This window comes from Apis florea, unplaced genomic scaffold (genome assembly GCF_048593485.1).
Source record: "Apis florea isolate Af1SG1 unplaced genomic scaffold, ASM4859348v1 contig_2272_pilon, whole genome shotgun sequence".
Classification (NCBI taxonomy): Eukaryota; Metazoa; Arthropoda; class Insecta; order Hymenoptera; family Apidae; genus Apis; species Apis florea.
In genome coordinates this window covers 6,874,320-6,894,172 of record NW_028256549.1, presented here as the reverse complement: position 1 = coordinate 6,894,172, position 19,853 = coordinate 6,874,320, and the positions used below count along the sequence as shown (strand labels likewise).

Here is a 19,853-nt window from a genome sequence, read left to right as displayed (position 1 = left end):
ATATGCATGCTTTAAAAATTGGAGTCAGATTTATTCCCAAGAGTAGCTAGGAATAATTGTGATATTTAAAAGAGAAGAAAGTGTAACAGTAAACTGGACATTGTTATATTTAATTTCATTGATTTTGTAATACATGAAAAAAAAAATATAAATCAATAGTTAATTAAGAAATGAACTAATTACTCTATCTTATTTCTTCCAAAGATTTTAATAATTTTTTTAATAATAAAATAAATAAATGTAAAAAGTAATGAAAGTGTTATAAATGAATAAAATATTATAATTGTATATAACATTATAATATTGTTCATTTATTATTATCTATTTTACAATTTTTATTATTATAATATATTTATTAATCGATATTTTGATGATGAATGATAAGTTGTAATTTCATTTGCTGAAATTTTTTTGAAATAATAGACTTAATTAACACTGTTTAATATTGATGATAATAATTGCTATATATAATATTTTATTCAATATTATTTGTTTTCTATAAAAATTTTTCATAAATATTAATTTTCTTCTCTTCTGATTTCAATTATTTTTGTTTAAGTATTATTCAAAATTTTTCTTTGATCTTTTTGAAATCTTTTATTTAAATCTGTCTTTGATAAAAATTCCACTTCATTTCTTCTCTCTTTTTATTTTTATGTTATTGTTTTTCGATTCTATTGTTTTTTTTTTCCATTTCTTCTTTTCTTTTTTAATTTGATTTTTTTGTTTTCTAATCCCATTTATTTTATGCTTCCAAGTTTCAGCTTTTATTTATTTATTTGTTCTTTTTTTTTTTTTTAAATAAAAACAATACTCGATTTTTTTCTTTTTTTATAAAATGTTTTTCAGCTTCTTGTACGTGATTATTTCTTTCATTTTTTAATCTCGTTCATTTTAATCTTTCATTTTCTTTTGTTTTACTTTCTTATATGTAAAAAAAAAAAATTAATTATTAACTTTACAAAAAAATATTCGTTTCTCTTTTTTTTATTTTTATTTTTAATATTCTTATTCATTTTCTTTTCAAGTTTTTATTAAAGAAAATATTTATTCTAATCTTTCAAGTTCCAATTTTTTATTTATTTTTTAATATAATAGTTTTCTTCTTTAACTCTAGTTGATCTCCCTTTTACTTTTTCTATATTTTTAATTTCTTTTCTTTTATCATTCTACTTTCATTTTTCAAATTTTACAAAAAGTATTCATTTTTCTTTTTCTATTCTCTATTTCTAATTTTACTTTCTCCGTTTTTAATTTTACCTTTTCTACTTTTCTGCCTATTCTAATTTTTCAAATTAATTTTCATCCCCTTTCATCTTCTTTGTTCGCATTATTTTTCTCTTTCTCAATCTTTATCTTTCTCATTTTTTAAATCTTCTTTTAATCTATCTTTGCTCTCTGTACTTCTCTGCAAATTTCATAAAAAGTATTCGTTTCTGTTCTTTTTTATCCTCTTTCATCTTTGCTTTTATATTACTTGGTTACATTATTTTTTCTCTTTTTCATCTTTCATCTTTCCAACTTTTTAATCTCCACTCTCTTCATTTTTACTTTCCACATTCCTCTAATCTCTATTTCTCCTTATTTCCATGTTTCATCGCTCAAACAACATTTCTCATCTTCCTCACCCTTTACGAAGGATTTCTCCCTCTGTTTACCTTATTCTCTTACAATTTGTCCGTGTCATTATTTATTTTCCCCAATCCTTTTGCCTTTGTTTAATTGTTTAAATTGTACATCTTACCTTTCTCGATGGTTCACCTTGTTTTCTTTCCCTTTCATCCTTCCATTCTTTTTCTTCCCTATATTCCAATGTTGATGATTCATGTTGTTAATGCTTCTTCTTCTATGTTAGTGTATTTTATGCCAGATTTTTTCTTTTGTTATTCCGTATTTCAAATTCATCCCTTTCGTTTGTCTTTATAATTGATATTCCTCTTCCTGTCATTAGAGTTCATCAGAATATTTTATATTTTATTTTTCATTTCTCGTTGTTTTCATTCTTCATTTCTTTCTTCCTCTTTAATATTTTTCGAAAATTTTGTTGCAATTTAAAAATTTTTGTATTTTTTATCATCTTTGAGAGAAAAATTAGAATATTAATATTAATAGATACCCGACAGATATCAAGATCATGAAATAAAAGATCAGATATAAATTTTATTAAAAGTTTTATTTTTGCTTATAAGAATTATATTATTGTGATTTATTCTTGTTTTCATTCTTGTTGTTATTTTCTTATTTTTTTTATTTTTTCGAAAATTTGTACGATTTTTTTTTTTTTTTTTTACGAATTTCACGCAATTTTTAAACTTCTTTATGTCGGAAGAGGATTAATTTCAGTTTAAGAAGTTTAATTCTAAAATGAAATAAAAAATTTTGCTTTCTGAAATATTTTAGCAGCTAAGATTATAAGACAAGCGTTAGGACAAGAATTTAAAGAGTTCTAAGATCTAAATTTCGTGAATTAGAATTTAACGAATTTTCGCAATGCAAATTTGTCACGTTGATTCAAGTGATAAGTTACGTTTATTTGATTGTCGCAGGGTAGATACGGTGTTACTTTAAATTCCAATGCCAATTAAGCTAAATGCACTACCAAATCTACTTGAGAGCTAGCAGAAGCCAGTGCAAGCTAGCATCTAGATGCGCGGATAACAGTATAGTACATGTGATACAATTTAGAACCGCTACTCTCGCCTCGAAGACACAATGGCGCCATTTTGAGAGGATATTGAACGAGCCATCTAATTCCTCTTGACAAAAAGGGAGACAAGAAACTTTTATCTCTTGATTAAAAATCTTATCTCCGCTTAATACTATTTCTCTTCGTTTGTAACCACAAACTTTTATCGAAAAAATTTATTTTAAAAATTGTTCGCATACGATTATGTGCATTAAATCTCGTAAATTTCTAAGTTTTCTTAAAGAAAGAGATTTGCAAATTTTTGCGAATTCTACTTGTACTTTTAAAAAGAATATCTTAAGACTATTTGGATTACTTGCTCGAGTTTGTATCATATTTTTAAATTTGAATTATTTTATTATATATATATTTTTTTTATATCAAAGTCTCTTTTGATTTTGTTGATTTTTCTTTTTGTATAATATAATCTTTTTAATTTTGTTTGGCAATAGATTAATAATTCAGATAAATTCAATAAGGAATATATCTAGTGGCATGATATGCAATGTCATAAGCTAATTTTAGACTTCGAACTTACTTCGATTCATGGTATATATTCAAAAATATATTCTAGTTTCTTGCGTGAACGATGCGGAAATGAATGTATAATACATCCTTCTATCACGTAATTGTCCCGATTTAGTACTGAATTATCCATGATTCATTATTTCATATGATGGATCATCTTGTTATATCTTTTAATTCTAAGTCATCTTATGAACTATTATTTGATTTTCTTTTAAATTTGATTATATAAAAAAAAAGTTATAAAAAGATATAGTTATAATACTTTGGAATATAGTTAATTTAATTTAAACATAATCATAAAAATTTTAATGATAAGAATATTAATTTTTTGGGATACAATAATTTATTTTCTAATAATTACAGTTTTCCAAATTTTTTAAATATATTTTAAAACTAATTAGATTTTCGTATTAAAATTGTATACCAGATGATTTTCCAGATAAAAATTTTTATTTATTCGAAATGAAAATATATAATTTAAAAATATTTAATCGATATGTATATCCATTGATTAAGAAAACATGCATTGATTTATTATTTTTTACTATTTTCCTCTCACCTCTTTTATTTCACATCCATAATTTCAGACAAAGAAATTTGAATTATCTAAACATTTCTATCCAAAGAGATCAGATTAATATTATTAAAGGAATATTATTATAAAGCATTACTACGTTACTCGTTTACCATTCCAATATTACTCTATACATTCCTCTCAAAATTTCAAAGCCAACCGATGGTACTTCATAAAAAAATGAATCTTACAAAAAACAATCGCACAATTTTTATTTCTCTTCGCCACCAAATTAACAAAAAAAAAAAAAAAAAATTAATCAATATTCCTTCAAACTTCTTAAAATTGCCCTACACATCCCTACACGTTCAACAAAACAATTTCTAATTATTCTCGAGATGTTCTCCCTCGAGAGCAACGTTCATCAAGCATCCTTCTTGCCTTCCACCAAATATCAATCGCAAAAAGCCACGCATCCCCTCCCCCTCCTCTGCCACTCGACTCTCCATGGAAGAAGAAGCTCGTAAATTCATAGCGCGTCGCCAGATGTTCTCCTCCTTCTCTGTTTCCCAGTTTCTTCCGCAGTTCCGTGGCCAACGTTTATCCCCGCACTCCTTTCTAGTTTCTACGTTCCACGGCCCGCCCTCAACCCCTTTCATCCTTTGTCAGAGCACGGATATAATTAATTCCGGTATATCTGGTGCGCGGATGGGAGAAACGGGGGCACCAGAGGCATTGTTCCTTGACTCTGTCACCCCTTTGTCCTTTGACGGTGTGCCCTCGTCAAACGAGAACCGACCCCTCCTCCCCCTCCTCGCGAAAAGGGAAAGTACGCAGTGAAAGAACGTAGGAGGAGGTAACTCGTCGATTACGAGGAGAGAGATTAGCGGATAGGTTAAAAGTTTTTTAATCGAGATTTTGTTGTTTGAAGTTTCTGGATGCTTGTGACGATGTTTGAGATGTTAGAGTATATTTCAAGTTGAATAGAAATATGTTGCTTTTGCTTTTCAATTGAGATTCTGGTGTTGTTCAAAGTGTGTGGATATTTGTAATGCTGTTTAAGAATCGAAATATCTTACGTAAAGATGTAAATGTGTTAAATATTTTCCCGATGACTCCAGTTATTTGAATATGTGAATTATTTTCGATCAAGGTCTGGATTCAATCTGTTATATCTGGCCTAGCAAAGTGTAATGACTGTGTGTTTCTAAAAATATTAATATCTCGTATTTAGGATATATAAAAAGTTGGATTGAATTTTAAAATAGAAATTTTAGTGTTAAATTAAACATGTTTAAAAATTAGAGTTCATAGTTATAAATTCTGCGTAGGTTTTATGAATATTATAAGATTTAAATAAAATACAAATCTCACGGAATTCATCCATAATGCTAATAAAACTGAAAATACGCAAAATGTTCTTTCTATTTAAGATAATGTTTATCTTGTATCATTAAATATAGAAGAAAAATAAATATAAAGATATTTGAATCTTGATGACTGGAATATGCGAAATAAATAATGTCTCTTTTTCGAAAAAAAAGGTGGAGGTCATATATTGCACTCAATGAATGGAATCTTGATGCGTGATTATCGCGACGATTTTATTACAGTTTCATTTCTAGTTGGAATAACCTCTGTTTCATCCGACGAGTCTTTTCCGCGGGATTTAATGACTGAAACGTCTAACAGATCTATATTCGATGTCCAGGAAACAAGCATTTCGTTCATGAATCGCATTGGCCTTCAAAAGAAAAAAAATTCCGTTAGTTACTTTGCGTTTATATAATGTAACTGAATCTCAATGTACATGAATTTATGAAAAATTTAAATGTATGAAAATTTATAAAATAAAAAAGTAAAATACGCATTGTGATATTTAAGGAATGAATCAAATTTTCCAATTGTTCCACTTCTTTAATTTTTATTTCTTACTTATAACTTAAATATTATTTGAATATATTATTATTAATTACACAAATTAAAACAAGGATATAATAATAATATACGTATATATCTTTTAATACATGTGTATAAAATCTTAAAAGATATTTTGAGTCAGATAAAATAAAAAATTCGTATACAAATTTCTCGTCGTATAAATCGAAGTCGATTCAGTTAACCTAATCAATTCAAATCAAACTTTCCAAGCAATAGTTGAGCAAGTTAACCACGTTTGTCCAAAACCATTTTGTTCTTCTTCAAAAATTCAATTTCTCTACCAAATAACGCAAAAAAAGGAGAAAAAAAGAAAAAAGAATGAAAAAAAAAATTTCAAAACAATCCTTCGATTACGCGCAGTCTCTGTCGTCTCGAGTGTGCTGCTCGAGATAATTACGAAACTCGAAGAGCGAAGAGGACAGACGTAGAAACACAACCGGATAGAATCGGTAGGAATGGCGGTCGAGATATCGATAGAGACGGGTATGCAGTTATTGGGGGAACGTGCCTCTCGATATTGCAGTCTATAATTGAACGCCATTGCCACGTCAACGGAAATAGAATAGAAATTGGTATGGAAATGGCCACGAGAACAGCTGCCGTACGGTACTACTTTCGTTTTCTCGTGCATCCTCGAGATCTCGGAGTCGATCGAAACGAGAAATCGATTCGAGCTCCGCCTAGTGTCTGTATTTTTTCTCTCGTTGTTCCCTGATATCCCTCTGGCGGTGTGTCGATGAATTAATCAGTTAAATTCAGCTCTCGTTTTATTTGACAGTTATCTCTAAAAAGAGTTTATTAAGTGAATATTTTATAAAGTTAGGATCTCCATTTATTGGATTTTTGATTAATTTCATATCAAGTGAAGTTTTAATGATTGAGTTCAGTTATTGAAAATTTGGATTTCTATTATTTGAAAGAGAGATTGTGTTGTGTTATTATAAATTGTTGATTCTGTGAATGAATTTTGCTGTAAGATAATGTTCATGATAAATAGCAAATTTTGTGTTGAATGTGATAAATATAATCAGTTGAATTTGTTTTGTTTCGATGAAGTATTCCAAAGAGAGGTTATTAAAGGTATTTATGAGATGAATTTCATTCATTGAATTTTTGGTTAATTTCCTATTAATTGATATTTTTACACTTGATTTCTATTCTTTGAATTATTAATAATAGAAAAAATTGATGAATTTTTATTATATATTTTTATTATATAAATTGTTACTGGTTCAGGTAAATGGAATTCTTTTATAGGTTAATATAAAATGATTATCTTAATTTGATACTTGATTGTTCAATTATTTGCTATTGAACGTAAATATTATCAATTAAATTTGTTTTATTTTAATTAAGTAGAGATTAAAGATTAGGTAAAAATAAATGGAGATTAACAATATCAATCAATAAATCCTAAAAGAATTAATTTTAATTATTTATTGGATTTTTAGTTAGTTTGTCAAGCAAAATTTTATTGATTAAATTCATTTATTAGGAACTTTAATTGTTATTTATTTGAAAGAGAGATTATTGAGTTTGGGAAAGTTTAAATTTCTACGTTATGTGAATTGTTTATTTCTAAGAGTATGGTTTGGTAAATGAAGTTTTATTATTTATTGGTTAGTATTTTTGATAAAATGATTGCTAGATATTGGTAAATTTTTGTGATAAATATAATCAATTGAATTTGTTTCATTTTAATTAAATATCCTTTGGAGAATTTATTATGGAAATATTATGAATTTTTATTTATTGGATTTTTAGTTTAATGAAAAAATTTAACCAAAATTATTAAATGAATTTGTTAATTCAACTTACTTATTAGATTTAGGAATTATATTATTTGAATGAAAAATAATTAATAGAGAAAAAAATCAAAATTTCTATTATGTCAATTATTTGTTATTAGTCCGTAACTTCTAAAAAGAAACTAAATATGCTAGAAGAAGCAATTAAAATCAGAAGAAATTAAAAAAGAATGATTTTTTATTGTGCATTCTATTTTAATAATCATTCTCTTTAAATAATTAAATTATATATAATTCAATATTCATTCTTAAGATTTCTTAGAAATAAGAAATGAATATATTTCTTAAAATCTATGAATGAATCTCTAAGTTAATATATATATATATAATAAAATTGGTATTGAGTTTTTTTTTTTTTTAATATAAATTTTTTATGAAATATCCAATATGATTAGATACTTTTCATCAAAAACTAATTATAGATAATTTTACATTTCCAAATTATTCATACTAGTTTAACTTATGAAGATATCTAGCTAAAAGTTTAATACAATAATGTAGGAGATTTGTCGCTATATTTTTCATTTCTTTGAGATTATTTTTACACTTTTCAACATATTTACACCACAAGTAAAGTGGCGGCCATTGTTGGCTTATAAGAATTTAATTTCCACGAATCAGTCTTTGTTTAATCCTCGGCTCGTAGCTGGATTAACCTCTATCGAGCCGATCCTGATGACGAAAGTTGCTGCCTTCTGGAATTTTCGGCTGACCGGGATCTGTAAAGAATAAGGCTAGTATTTCGAGGTTTCTTCTTGTCTTTACGCGTCTCATTTTAAATTGGGAATATTTATTAATAAATCAAATGTATACATTTTTTTTAATATTGTATTATTGATTTCACTGATTTTTGTGTTTTTTTTTTTGAGGAATAATTTATAAAATAAATTGTCTTTTATTTTATAATATTAAATATGTATTTTTTCTTTCTGTTGCAGGTATGTGTTAAATGATTTGTAATCAATCTTATATGGAAAGAAATGTGAGTAAAAAATTTTTTATTATTTTTAAATATTTGTTAGAAAATGAAATTTCTTTTTTCAATTAAAAAATTATAACTTATTTTTAATTATGTTGTATCATTTTTATTCTCAACTGATATTATATAAATGATCAATAGTTTGGATAAAATTTGATTTATTTTATATCTTTATTTAATGCAATTTGATTTTAGAGATAAAATATACTATTTTACTATAGTTTACATTATAAATTAAAATGTAAAATCTAGTGTAATTATGATTTGATACCTCGATTTAAACGATCATCAAGTAATTTTGATATATAGTATGTAATTTAATGTAATAATATATATATAATTTAATATTTACAAAATATATATAGTATTGAATATATAATTATATAATTCATATTGAATTATATATTGTAGTTATATTTATATTACAATTTATCTACTTAACTTTTTTAATATTTAACACTGATAAATGGTATACTTTAATATTAAATATATAATAATAATAATAATTGATAATAATTCATATTATTATTCAATGATATCAATGATTAAATTCGCAATAATATAAATACAAACTATACGTATTAATTTTTTTTTTTACATTATACAAGGAATACAATCGAGCAAAGAAACAAAATTATTCTTCATTAAACAAAGTCGATTCGATTTTATACATCAATATTTCTATATTTTTCACCATTATATATTTTCCAACCAACTTTTACCACGATCAACCGGTTAAACTAAAACCAACGGACTAGCTCCGTTAACTAATCGAATAGAGTCTCGACGGGTTAAAATCCCAGCCGTTTCACCGACGCCATAAAGTATTTTCGTACCCTCCACACTCTTGCTCGTTCATATTTCACCTGGCTGCCCTTCTTCCTCGAACTTCCCTTAATCGGATCCCAGTGGCTAGTTTCCAGAGAAATTTTCCTTGTAACCGGACGTAGTCCCCGGAATCGCTTTGTTCCCCTCGTTCGACGAACATTTTCGCGGAAATAAAGCGGAATCTCCCGCATGTAGGAACGTCGATGGTAATCTTGGAGATGTTTGTAGTTGGGATAATATTGTTTTTGGAAATCATTGGGATTTTAGGGAAATTTGTTGATTTTTTGACTTGATTCCTTTTTTTTTTTTTTTTTTTTTTTGCTTTTGTTTTCGTTTTTAATATTTTAATAGTATTGTGATGTGATATATAAATAATTGTGAGGAAATGATCACGTTTTATCAAATATTATATTATATTTTCTTTTATATTGTAGCTTGTAACTGAAATCTGTCATATTTAATGAAATTTATTTACAATCTTATAATGTTATAATGATTTAAATATTTAGTTTGTATTTTTTGAAAGTGAAACTTTCGAAAATTATTTTTTGATATATTTGATATTATTTGATGTGTTCTTCTTCTTTAATAAATAACAATAATTTTTAATATTAATTAATATTATCCGATACTTGAATGTGAACTTAGAATGAACTTCAAGTATATTAAATGAGATTAATTACTGAATAAAATTTGAAATTGATCCTTTATTTGACTTACTCTCATTTTCTTTTTTTCGTTTAGTTAAATCTGTAGAAGTAAATTGCTCAGATAAATATCTGGATTCAACTCCTGTGAACGTTAAAACGCACTATTATAGTTGAATTAAGAGATACAGTAATATCACTTTATATTTAGCTTCCATTTCCAAGAATTAGTGAGAATGACGATGGACGTTATAAAATAGGCAAATATCTAAAATGGATATTACTGTAATTATTTTGAATTAGTTGTTTATTAATTTTTGCTTGAAATAATTGGATTAAGAAATGATTGATTTGGATTAGTCGTATTATATTTTCTCCTGTATTTTACAATTTTAGATTTTATATACTTTAATTATATTTATATATATTTATATTTATTATTAATTATTTTTCTTTTTTTTTTGGAATTCTTGATTATATTGAAACTTATAAATTTTTAATAATTTTAATTATATTAATTATTTTTAATTGTATTGAACAATAATTATTTTACATTATTATCATATAATTAAAAGCAATATTAAGATATTTAAAAATCATATCAAAAATATTTTTTAAAGGATTTTAGAAAATATGACGTACAGGCAGTGTTATATTATATGTCATCAATTTAATATCGAACTTTGAACTTGTTTAATATAAATGTGACATACTTGTTAGGACACAAATAAATTAAAATGTTGACCTCGTACATTACTTAATCTTAAAGGAAAATTTCACTGTTTATACATATATATATATATATATATTTCATATTTCATTTCTTTCGATTCATTCTGCTTATATTTATACGAATTAAGTCATGGAGAATTGTGATAACACTTAGAATTTTCGCAATAAATATACACAAATATATAAACGAATGAGAATTTTAATTTTTCAATCATTTCTCGTTACTTTTCCACACGTTTTTCTAATAAAGATAAAATTACAGTCTATAAAAATTAATATTAGAAAATTTTTCTAAATAAAAATACGAATTGAAAAAAGAGATTAAAATTTTTTATTGAATAATCTAACAAAATATTCTTATATTTTTTATTTCTTTATAAAAAAAAAAAAAGATCACTTTTTACTCTTGAACTCTTGTTTACTTTAATTTTTGAAAACTGAAAAAAAAAAACTTCAAGATTTCGTTCTCAAATATTTACGATATCTGTAAAAGAAAATCGATTGGAGACTTGGTTCCTTCGACTCTAAAGATGATGAGAACCGCTGCAGGTTTTACGACTCGCCCCGATTCCCACTCATTCTCTGCCCACTCTTTCCACGGAACGTTTCATGGAATTAACTCGCCTTGGGCCACGGCTATATTTCAGCCCTTTTATACGAGTCCACGGAACGTATTTGCTTTCCAACCGGGCCTCTGGATACGGGGTCGCGTTTTTAAGGGAGGACGGTGAATTTTAATTCCCGCCTTCTCGAGGAAAAGCGATCTTTTTCTTCATTTCCGATCGAGTCCACGCGTCTTCGAGCTCGTTATTCTTTAAATGATTAAATTGCGCGAGAACTCGTTTGAAAGATGATCGAAAAATATATGTTTAGTTTTAAATATGATTTTAAAAGATACATGAATATTATATCGTGTGGATATTGTTTTTATTTGGAATTTTGTAAAATAGTTTTAAACGAATACAATTAATTGGCATCTTTGTATATCGAAAAAAAAAAAAAAAAGAATAATAATAAGAATTACGTCCGAGAAAAATTTCTCCAAGATGTTATTATTTCTCATTAAAAAAGACACAAATTATCTTATAATTTTCTTTTTACACAAAAAAAAAATCTTTAGAATTATCTTCAATCAAATATCAAACGAAGACACAAATATGGAACAAATAAAATCATCCCTTAAACACAGTAAGCCTTCAATTAACTATTCGAATATGATTTATGAAAATATATCCCTTAAAAGAGTAATAATAATAATTAAGAAAAACGCACAAATATAATAATTTCACTCGTTTATTCGATTACTTGAAAAATTTCAAGATTAAAACGAAAAAAACTACTCCAGTAATTCTACAAACCTTGTCCAATAATAAAGTGACCAATCGAACGTTTCAAATCAGGAAGAAAAGCCTTCCACCCCCCACTTCTTCTTCCCCCCAAAAGATTTATTTCCCTCTGTTCTTTCGCCAGTCGTAAAATCGCAATGGTCAAGTGGTTGACAGCAATTTACCGACCGAGATCGTAAACGTTTTCATCGACGGAGGAGGCCCTGTCGCATTCGATATCTCGCGGCAGCAGCCGACGCAACGTGCGTTTATCCTTTTCCTTGGCCCCTGAAAGGAACGCGTATTCCATCCTGCTCCAGTTTAACCGTGGAAAACGGTCGGATGGTTTCCACAGGAATTTCATATCGTTTTTTCGCGGAAGAGCGAGCGAAGAAATTGAACGGGAGAATTTGATGAGGCTGCGGAGATTTTTCTTTTTTGTTTCCCCTCCCGGTTGATGAGAATGAGAATTTTGTTGGAATTTTGTTCTTCAATTTGGAAGATTGGAGGAAGGTTAGGTCGAAATCGAAAGAAATATATAGAAAAGTGGGGGGAAAAATTTAGTTATGTCCGGACGTAATGTAATTCAATAGTTTAAATCGAGAAGTTAGTTTGGATGATGGTTCTTGTTCATTCGTTCCGTAATGTAAATTAGAAATTTGATTGGAAGTGATATAGCGAGGATCAGAAGGAAGAGTATGTGATGAAATTTAAATGTTGTATTTGGAGATAATTGCAAAATTGTAATTAATTATGGATATTATTCTGAAATTATTAAAATATAAAGTAGATATCGATATTGAAATAAAATTCAGAATTCTTATTTTAAGAAGAAATAATATTACAGATGTTTTTCAATAGAATTTAAAATAACATTTATTATATGTAGTTTCGCGTACAAGTTTAGTTTAGAATTCTTATTTTAAGAAGAAATAACAATTTGCGATTATTATTCTCAAAATTTATAAAATAACTGATAAGATATTGAATTGTCGAATTTAAAATGTGTGCCACAATCATGCGTTTATTCCTCGTGTATATTCCTTTAAATAGAAACGAGATTTTCTCAACAATTTCTCGAGAAATGCCTCGAGTAAATGAGATTATCAGGAGAATAATTTTACAACGATTCCAATGATTCGATAGCTAAGAAATTTCAAGATGACGTCCAACGTATGCCTATAACGCGGATCGAGTAATAGTTTTTAGTATCTCCTCGACGAGGAGACGATATCAAAGAGGTAATACGACACTCTCGTAACAGGCAAATAGCAATTGCACTCTCCAAACACTTTAACATAGTTAGCCAAGGTTTCGACACACGTGCATCTTGGATAGTTACACAAGATTAAGTTGGCGTATAACATGTGGGTTATTGCAATCTATGCAACGAAGCAATGTTATCAGTTTCAGGAAACGGTTCACCCACTTGGAAACTCTTGCTAATGACAATTAAAGGATATTTGAACAACCTGGATGTTCTATGAGATAGGGCAATAATATTTAATATTCTGTTATTTTTATGTATCGAAATATTGATAGATCGTTGTGCATATTTTACACGTTCTTGTATACATTATATTTAATATTTGCGAATAATGATATTTTTATTATTTTTATACAATATCTCACTCGAATTTCAATAAATCGTGTATTTTATCGATAACATTATTTTATATTTGAACGAATGAATTGTGAGAGGATTATTTTTTTTTCTTCTTCTTTTTTTTTTTTTTTATACGGCATTACAATATGCGTCCAATTGGAAAATAAATTTATACATATAGATCCTTAAAAATTTAAAAAGTTTCCAGTTCTTAAATGTATTAAAGTGTACAAATGTGTATTTATCGGACATAACGTATCGAAAAATATCGATTAACGAATGCCTTCTTTTCGATTTAAATGTTAAATTCTTCGTGATGAAACAGAATTGGAGGAAAGATTGATATAAAATTATTATCAGGGAGAAATTTCGTACTCGAAATGGTATAGTAGATTATCGATAACAATTCAAGTTTTCGAATAATAATAATAATAATAATAAAATTGGTCGAGAGATAAGGCGAAGATAATGAAAAATTCGTAACAATTTTAAATAAAGTGTTTATCTTTCTATTGTTTATTCAAAAAAAAAAAAAAACGTATGGAATCGTCGATAAACCAAAACCACGTTTCGATTATAGATGCATAGGTATCGAATGATTTCGAATATCGAATTATTTTGGCGTATTACTTGGAATCGTTAATCCGCAAGATATTATCAATTAATTAACGTGGCTACGTGGCGTGGAAGAGATCAACGATCGAACATGGATGTTAAAAAATACCAAGAGATACCGAATTTAATTGGTTTTTTTTTAATCGAATCTTGTTTCAAAAATATATATATTTCGGATCAGCATTCGTTTTTCATTCGATTGCAGATGAAAATGAAATTTGATTACGATTTTAATAGAGGCGCTTTATATTTTTATACTTAATTTTTGTTTTTGGATCCAAAGGGAAAAAAAATGTAATTAAATCTTAGATTAATAACTGTTTTACTTATATTCGTATTCTATAGTACAAAAATTTAAAATTTGCTTTATCTCTATTGATTTCATTTTCCTCAAAATAATGATTTCACTAAAAAAGATAATACGTCTATCTATAAACTTATAAAATTTGTGAAATAAAGATTTAAAAAGAAAGAAAGTAAAGAAATTATATTTTTTGTATAATACTCGAAAATGGGCGAAAAGTTGATATATATTTATTTATACATTTTTCAACATAAATTACAGGATAATAAATTCAATAAGTTTTAAAAAAAAACCTTTTCAATTAAATGAAGAAACAAAATCCATGCTGTCGAATAATTTAAATAGAGAAAAAATTTAATTCTCAAAATAGTGTTCTATTCTCTTAAACATTATTTTGCTTGTGCAAAAAATCAAAAATCAGACGAACATCACCTAAAAACAACGAAGAATAATTCTTAAACGTGTCCATCCACCCAGACACTTTGCACAGATAGTCACAGGCTGGTTGGAAGTTGGAAAGTTTCTTGGTCTCTTAAAAGTAGCGCGTGGATCGATATTGCAAACGGAAATCGGCCCGTTGTCGCGGAAATGGAGAACGTTGAAACGTCCCTCGGGATAGGCCTGACCCAGATTCCTTGGCCATCCAGCCGCGAGATATTATCTATTAATTAACCAAGTTGGAAGAAAAAGTTTGGCTATTTGCATTTTTTTTTTTTTTATTTCGTTTTATTTCGCGTATCTATATTTTCTTTGGCAAATTTATGTCGAAATTTGCTTATGCTTACATGGAGTATTATCGTTTTTTAATTTATTTTTGAACAAGTGATGGTACAAAGAAAGGAAAAATTATAATACGATTTTTAGTAACAAATTTTTAATAATGATAAATTATTGATGTTCCTAATTAATATGCATCTTTTTAAAACAAGCGTATAATATAAAAAAAGATACTTGTTAAATGTTTTATAAATTTCAAATCAAACATCTGATTGCTTTTTTTAAAATGATAAAATAGTAAAATAACCTTCAATTCAAATAACTCGATCAATTCTCGCTAATGTTATCCAAATTATTAAGAAAAAATTTGATATTTAAGCACACGCAATATATTACATGCATAGATCCAAGAAATTTCCATCTTATTCCAAAGCCAAGAGCAGACACTTGCACTGAGATCATCGTTATTCCCCGAAAACCTCGAAGACCGACCTCAAACCGCAAGGACCCCATTCCATGGTTACGAACATGGCATTAATTAGAATTGCGCGAGACATTCTCACGAAGTATCGTCGAGATCAATGAAAGATCATCCAAGGAGGATTCCACAGGAATTCCATTGGACAACGATCGATCAAACGATGGGTAAATCTTGTTTCGATTCGAATTAATATATACTAGGGAATTTTTACTAATATGCGCTAGGGAATTTTGTGGATGTAATCTAGGGGATTATGGAATGTGTTACTAGTAACTTTCAATAATTTGATTGGATTTTATGTCTCTTTGTGTGTCGTTTTAATTCAAAACATGTGTGCTATTTTTTTTTGTTATTTCAATTCTTAATTTTACTACTTGTTTATTGATAATTTATCTTCTTTCATAATGTCAATATATTAATGTTAAAATTATTTCTTACGTTTATGGGTGATTTTATTGAAAAATTATTATATGTTAACCATATATGAATATGGATACATCGTAAAAGATATATTTTTTCTTAAATTTCTACGGGCTAAATATTTTTTTTTTCCATCCACATTTAATTATATTTAATTCATATTATATGTACAATTTAACATTGTACTTTGTATTTATATCATAAAAATTTCAGTATTTTTAATAAATTTTATATTACGTTTTATCGAAAGCTTTTCATTAAAGAGCATTATAAAACGTTATAAAACTCGAAAAGTGCCGAAAAAAAAAAAAAAATCACTATTCTCTCAAACTAACTAAGTACTAAACGCGTGAAACAATTTTAAAAAATCAAAGTAATCAATCCCTCTAAGAAAAACCATATAAAACTACCTAAAAATTAAAACCAAAAAAAAAAAAAAAAAAAAAAAAAAAAAGGAGAATCAGAATGAAACACCGATAAACCAAAACGATTATTCCCCGACAAAAAAACGGAAAGCGAAATAACGAAACTGAAACAACACTTTGGGCGAAACAACGAGATAAAAGGAACGAGGATAAAAAGAAACGCATATAGAGTTACCAAGAAAAAGAGAAAGAGAGAGAGAGAGAGAGAGAGAGAGAGAGAGAGAGACAGAATGCAAGAAAACATGAAAAACTAGGATCCCCGAACGAAAGAGAAAATCCTGGAACGATAGCACATGGCACAATTGCGGTGGAAAGTCGAAAAGCGGTCTTTAATTACGCTTCAAGTTCAACGTTTCGCCGCAATTAAACGAGTGGCGCGATAAATGAACGAGCGGCGTGTTAGCCGACGAAGGCCTTTTGTGAATGGAAAGTAATCGTCGATTCATAATCCCTCTGCTCAGCCTCCAACGTAAGAAATATCCAACGCAGGAAATTAATCCTTTTAGTCGGATGCTTTTACGTAAGATCTCACTTATGACGCAATTTCGGTGTGGGGATTTGGTGGTGATTTTAATTGAAGACTTTGATGCCAGAAGGAGGAAACAAGCTTGCAACATCCTCGTAAAGTTATTGGTTTTCGATAAGGAAGATTTGATTGGAGAAATGTACATGTGTCAATATGAATGAATGTTTATACGTTTTTTTTTTTTTTTTTTCATATTTATTTACACGTTTTTTTTGAATTTTTTAAGAATTTAGAAGCTTTTCATCGCTTATATTTTTTCAATTTTTTTTTTTTTTTTTTTTTATATCTAATGGAAAGAAGAGAGATCTATTTGTTAATGACTTTAGAGAAATTAAAAAAATTGCTCGTGAATTGTTTTGATTTAATGTTGAAAAGAAAAAGAATAATTGAAAAGGGATGTATTTTTATAGAATAATTAATTACTTTTAAATTTGGAGCTTTACATTAAAATAGATATTCTTTAATCGACAATAAATAATAAAAAAAATCGTTTACCATTAAATTGATTAATTTCATACATTTCAGTTAGATATTTTCGTTATTATTGGCCAAAATCTTTTTTATATCTTTTTTATAAATAAATTTTCAAGTCATTTTCATATAGATAGCTTTTACCTTTACATTTATCTTTAGAATCCTTTGAAAAAATTTATTCAAAATCTATATTTAATTTTTCAGATAATGTAATAATCATATAAAATTCGATAAAACATAAAATTTAATAATTCAAATATCAAAATTAATTGAAACATGAATGTGAGTAATGTATCGGATATAAGGAAAAACTATTCACATTAATTTTTATTATATATTTTAATGACAAAATTTTGATATATGAGTATATTATTTTATAATATTTCATCGCGTACGTTTTTATTTTAATTTTCAAAAATTTCAATTAATCGACTCTTCTTGTCCCTATTTTTCCAATCCCTCTTTGTTCTCTTCATTTTCAAAGAGATCCTTCGTTGCCTTTTAATCGTTTACCACTCTCTTTTTTTTTCTTTTTTTTTTTTTATTTTTCAAAGCTTTTATTTATTCAATCTTTCCCGGTGGCTTTGAAATTTGTCCAATCTCTATAAACCCTTTTCTGCTTTCTCCATTCCTTTTTTTATTTTTTTATTTTTTTTTTTTTTATTCGTTGAGTTTCTCCTCTTTTTTCGCGCGATCTCTTCAATGTGTTTTCAATGCCCTTCACCCTTCGATCACTTCACTATTTCTCGTTATTTCATCATCTTATTTATCACTCTACTTTTATCGCCGTATATTTTACCGTATCCTCCCTTCACAGTTTTAGTCTTCCCTCCAATTTATTCCTTTCTATCCCATTTCACACATCTCTCCGCCATCTTCCTTTCATTCGTCACCCTTTTCACGATTTTCAAGCTTTCTTCACCCTCTTTTATTTTGCGTATCGTACAGGGTGTCTGTTTTATCTGAATACAGACACAAATACATTATGTAAATATCTAATGTCTGATCTTTTTGAAAACTATTTTACTTTCTCCCTTTTGGAGATCATGATCTACAAGTTGAAAAACGTGATTCCAAAATTTTCTATTTCTTCTTCTTTTTTTTTTTTTTTTTTAAATAAAAATCTTTTTCCTTTAAGAAAGTCTGTATAATTATTCGATCACAGATTAGAATCTTCTATTTACATTGCAATAAACAGAGTGTCTGTTTTATTTAAGTACAATAATTGCAAAATATTTTTAAAAAAGAATAAATAAATGATACATCATGGATAGCATTGCACACTCGTGAAAATAAGCTAAAAAAATGTAAAATAAAATTTCATTGGAACTCAATTTTAAGTAAAACAAATTGTTCATTTTTTGTTTTTTTTAATCTTTACGCGCCAAATTCGATAATTATTCAAATCTAATCGAGAAAGAAATAGCCTGTACTTGACTTATAATTTCTTTTGACTCAAACACGAAGTTACAAACAATTTTATTCTACGTTTTATTGTTTCAAATAAGAATAATCCTTGTCGTACCACCAAATATGGAACACCCTATACATTCCACCGTGTTCAGATGAAACAAACACCCTATACGTGACATCGTTTCGTCCCCCTTTTATCTCTTCTTTCCTCCCCCTTCTCCGCATTACCATCTTTCCTTTCTTCCCTGGTATTGCCTATACGTCTTTCTCTTTTCTACTTATGTATTTTATTTCTCTCTTGAAATACACACACACACGCACACACACATAGTCGAACTTCTCTTTCCCCGTGCGGACGGAATAATCTCGATGCAAATTCATAAAGGCACACCTCGAATCTCTTCTCCCGAGATGAATCCGTTCCTTGAAGGGAAACGAGAGGAAGTCGAAAGTCAAACGACATTTCGTGGATCTGTCGTTCGAAGCCTATATTAATCACTACAAATCTTCGTTTAATTGTAACGTTCGACTTTCGTCATTAGAGACATCTGGAGACGACTGTTGAATAACTTTGGAAAAGTTACCACATTTACGACAAAATGAATAATTTTACTTGTTCAAGATTAATAACGATAATAATATTTGAAAAGTAGAGAGATAGAAGTAATAAATGAATATATGCACGTATAAATATATTGGGTAGCATAGTTAATAGTTACGTGGCGCTAGTGTCGCTCATGCCACTTTTTATTTTATTGCAATTAATGTTTTCATTAAAATAAAATTGAAGGATTTATTCGTTCCTATAATTTCTATAAAAAAAAAAAGAAATTAACTTTCCGTTAAAATATCCATATTACAAATAATTTATATGCTTCGATGTA

The 19,853-nt window shown here is 27.5% G+C and overlaps 1 protein-coding gene across 3 annotated transcripts in view; it reads left to right on the top strand.

Moving 5' to 3' along the window:
* The window catches only part of Sdc (Syndecan), a 160,728-nt gene that overhangs the window by 28,839 nt on the left and 112,036 nt on the right, over positions 1-19,853 (top strand). The window contains exon 1 of one of the 3 annotated variants that reach the window (XM_086902732.1): positions 5,730-6,749. The exons of the other annotated variants lie outside the window; for them this stretch is intronic. The gene's annotated coding sequence lies outside the window, so the exon portion shown is untranslated. Of the gene's footprint in view, positions 1-5,729; positions 6,750-19,853 lie in introns of those variants that run through there. 3 annotated transcript variants of the gene reach the window in all.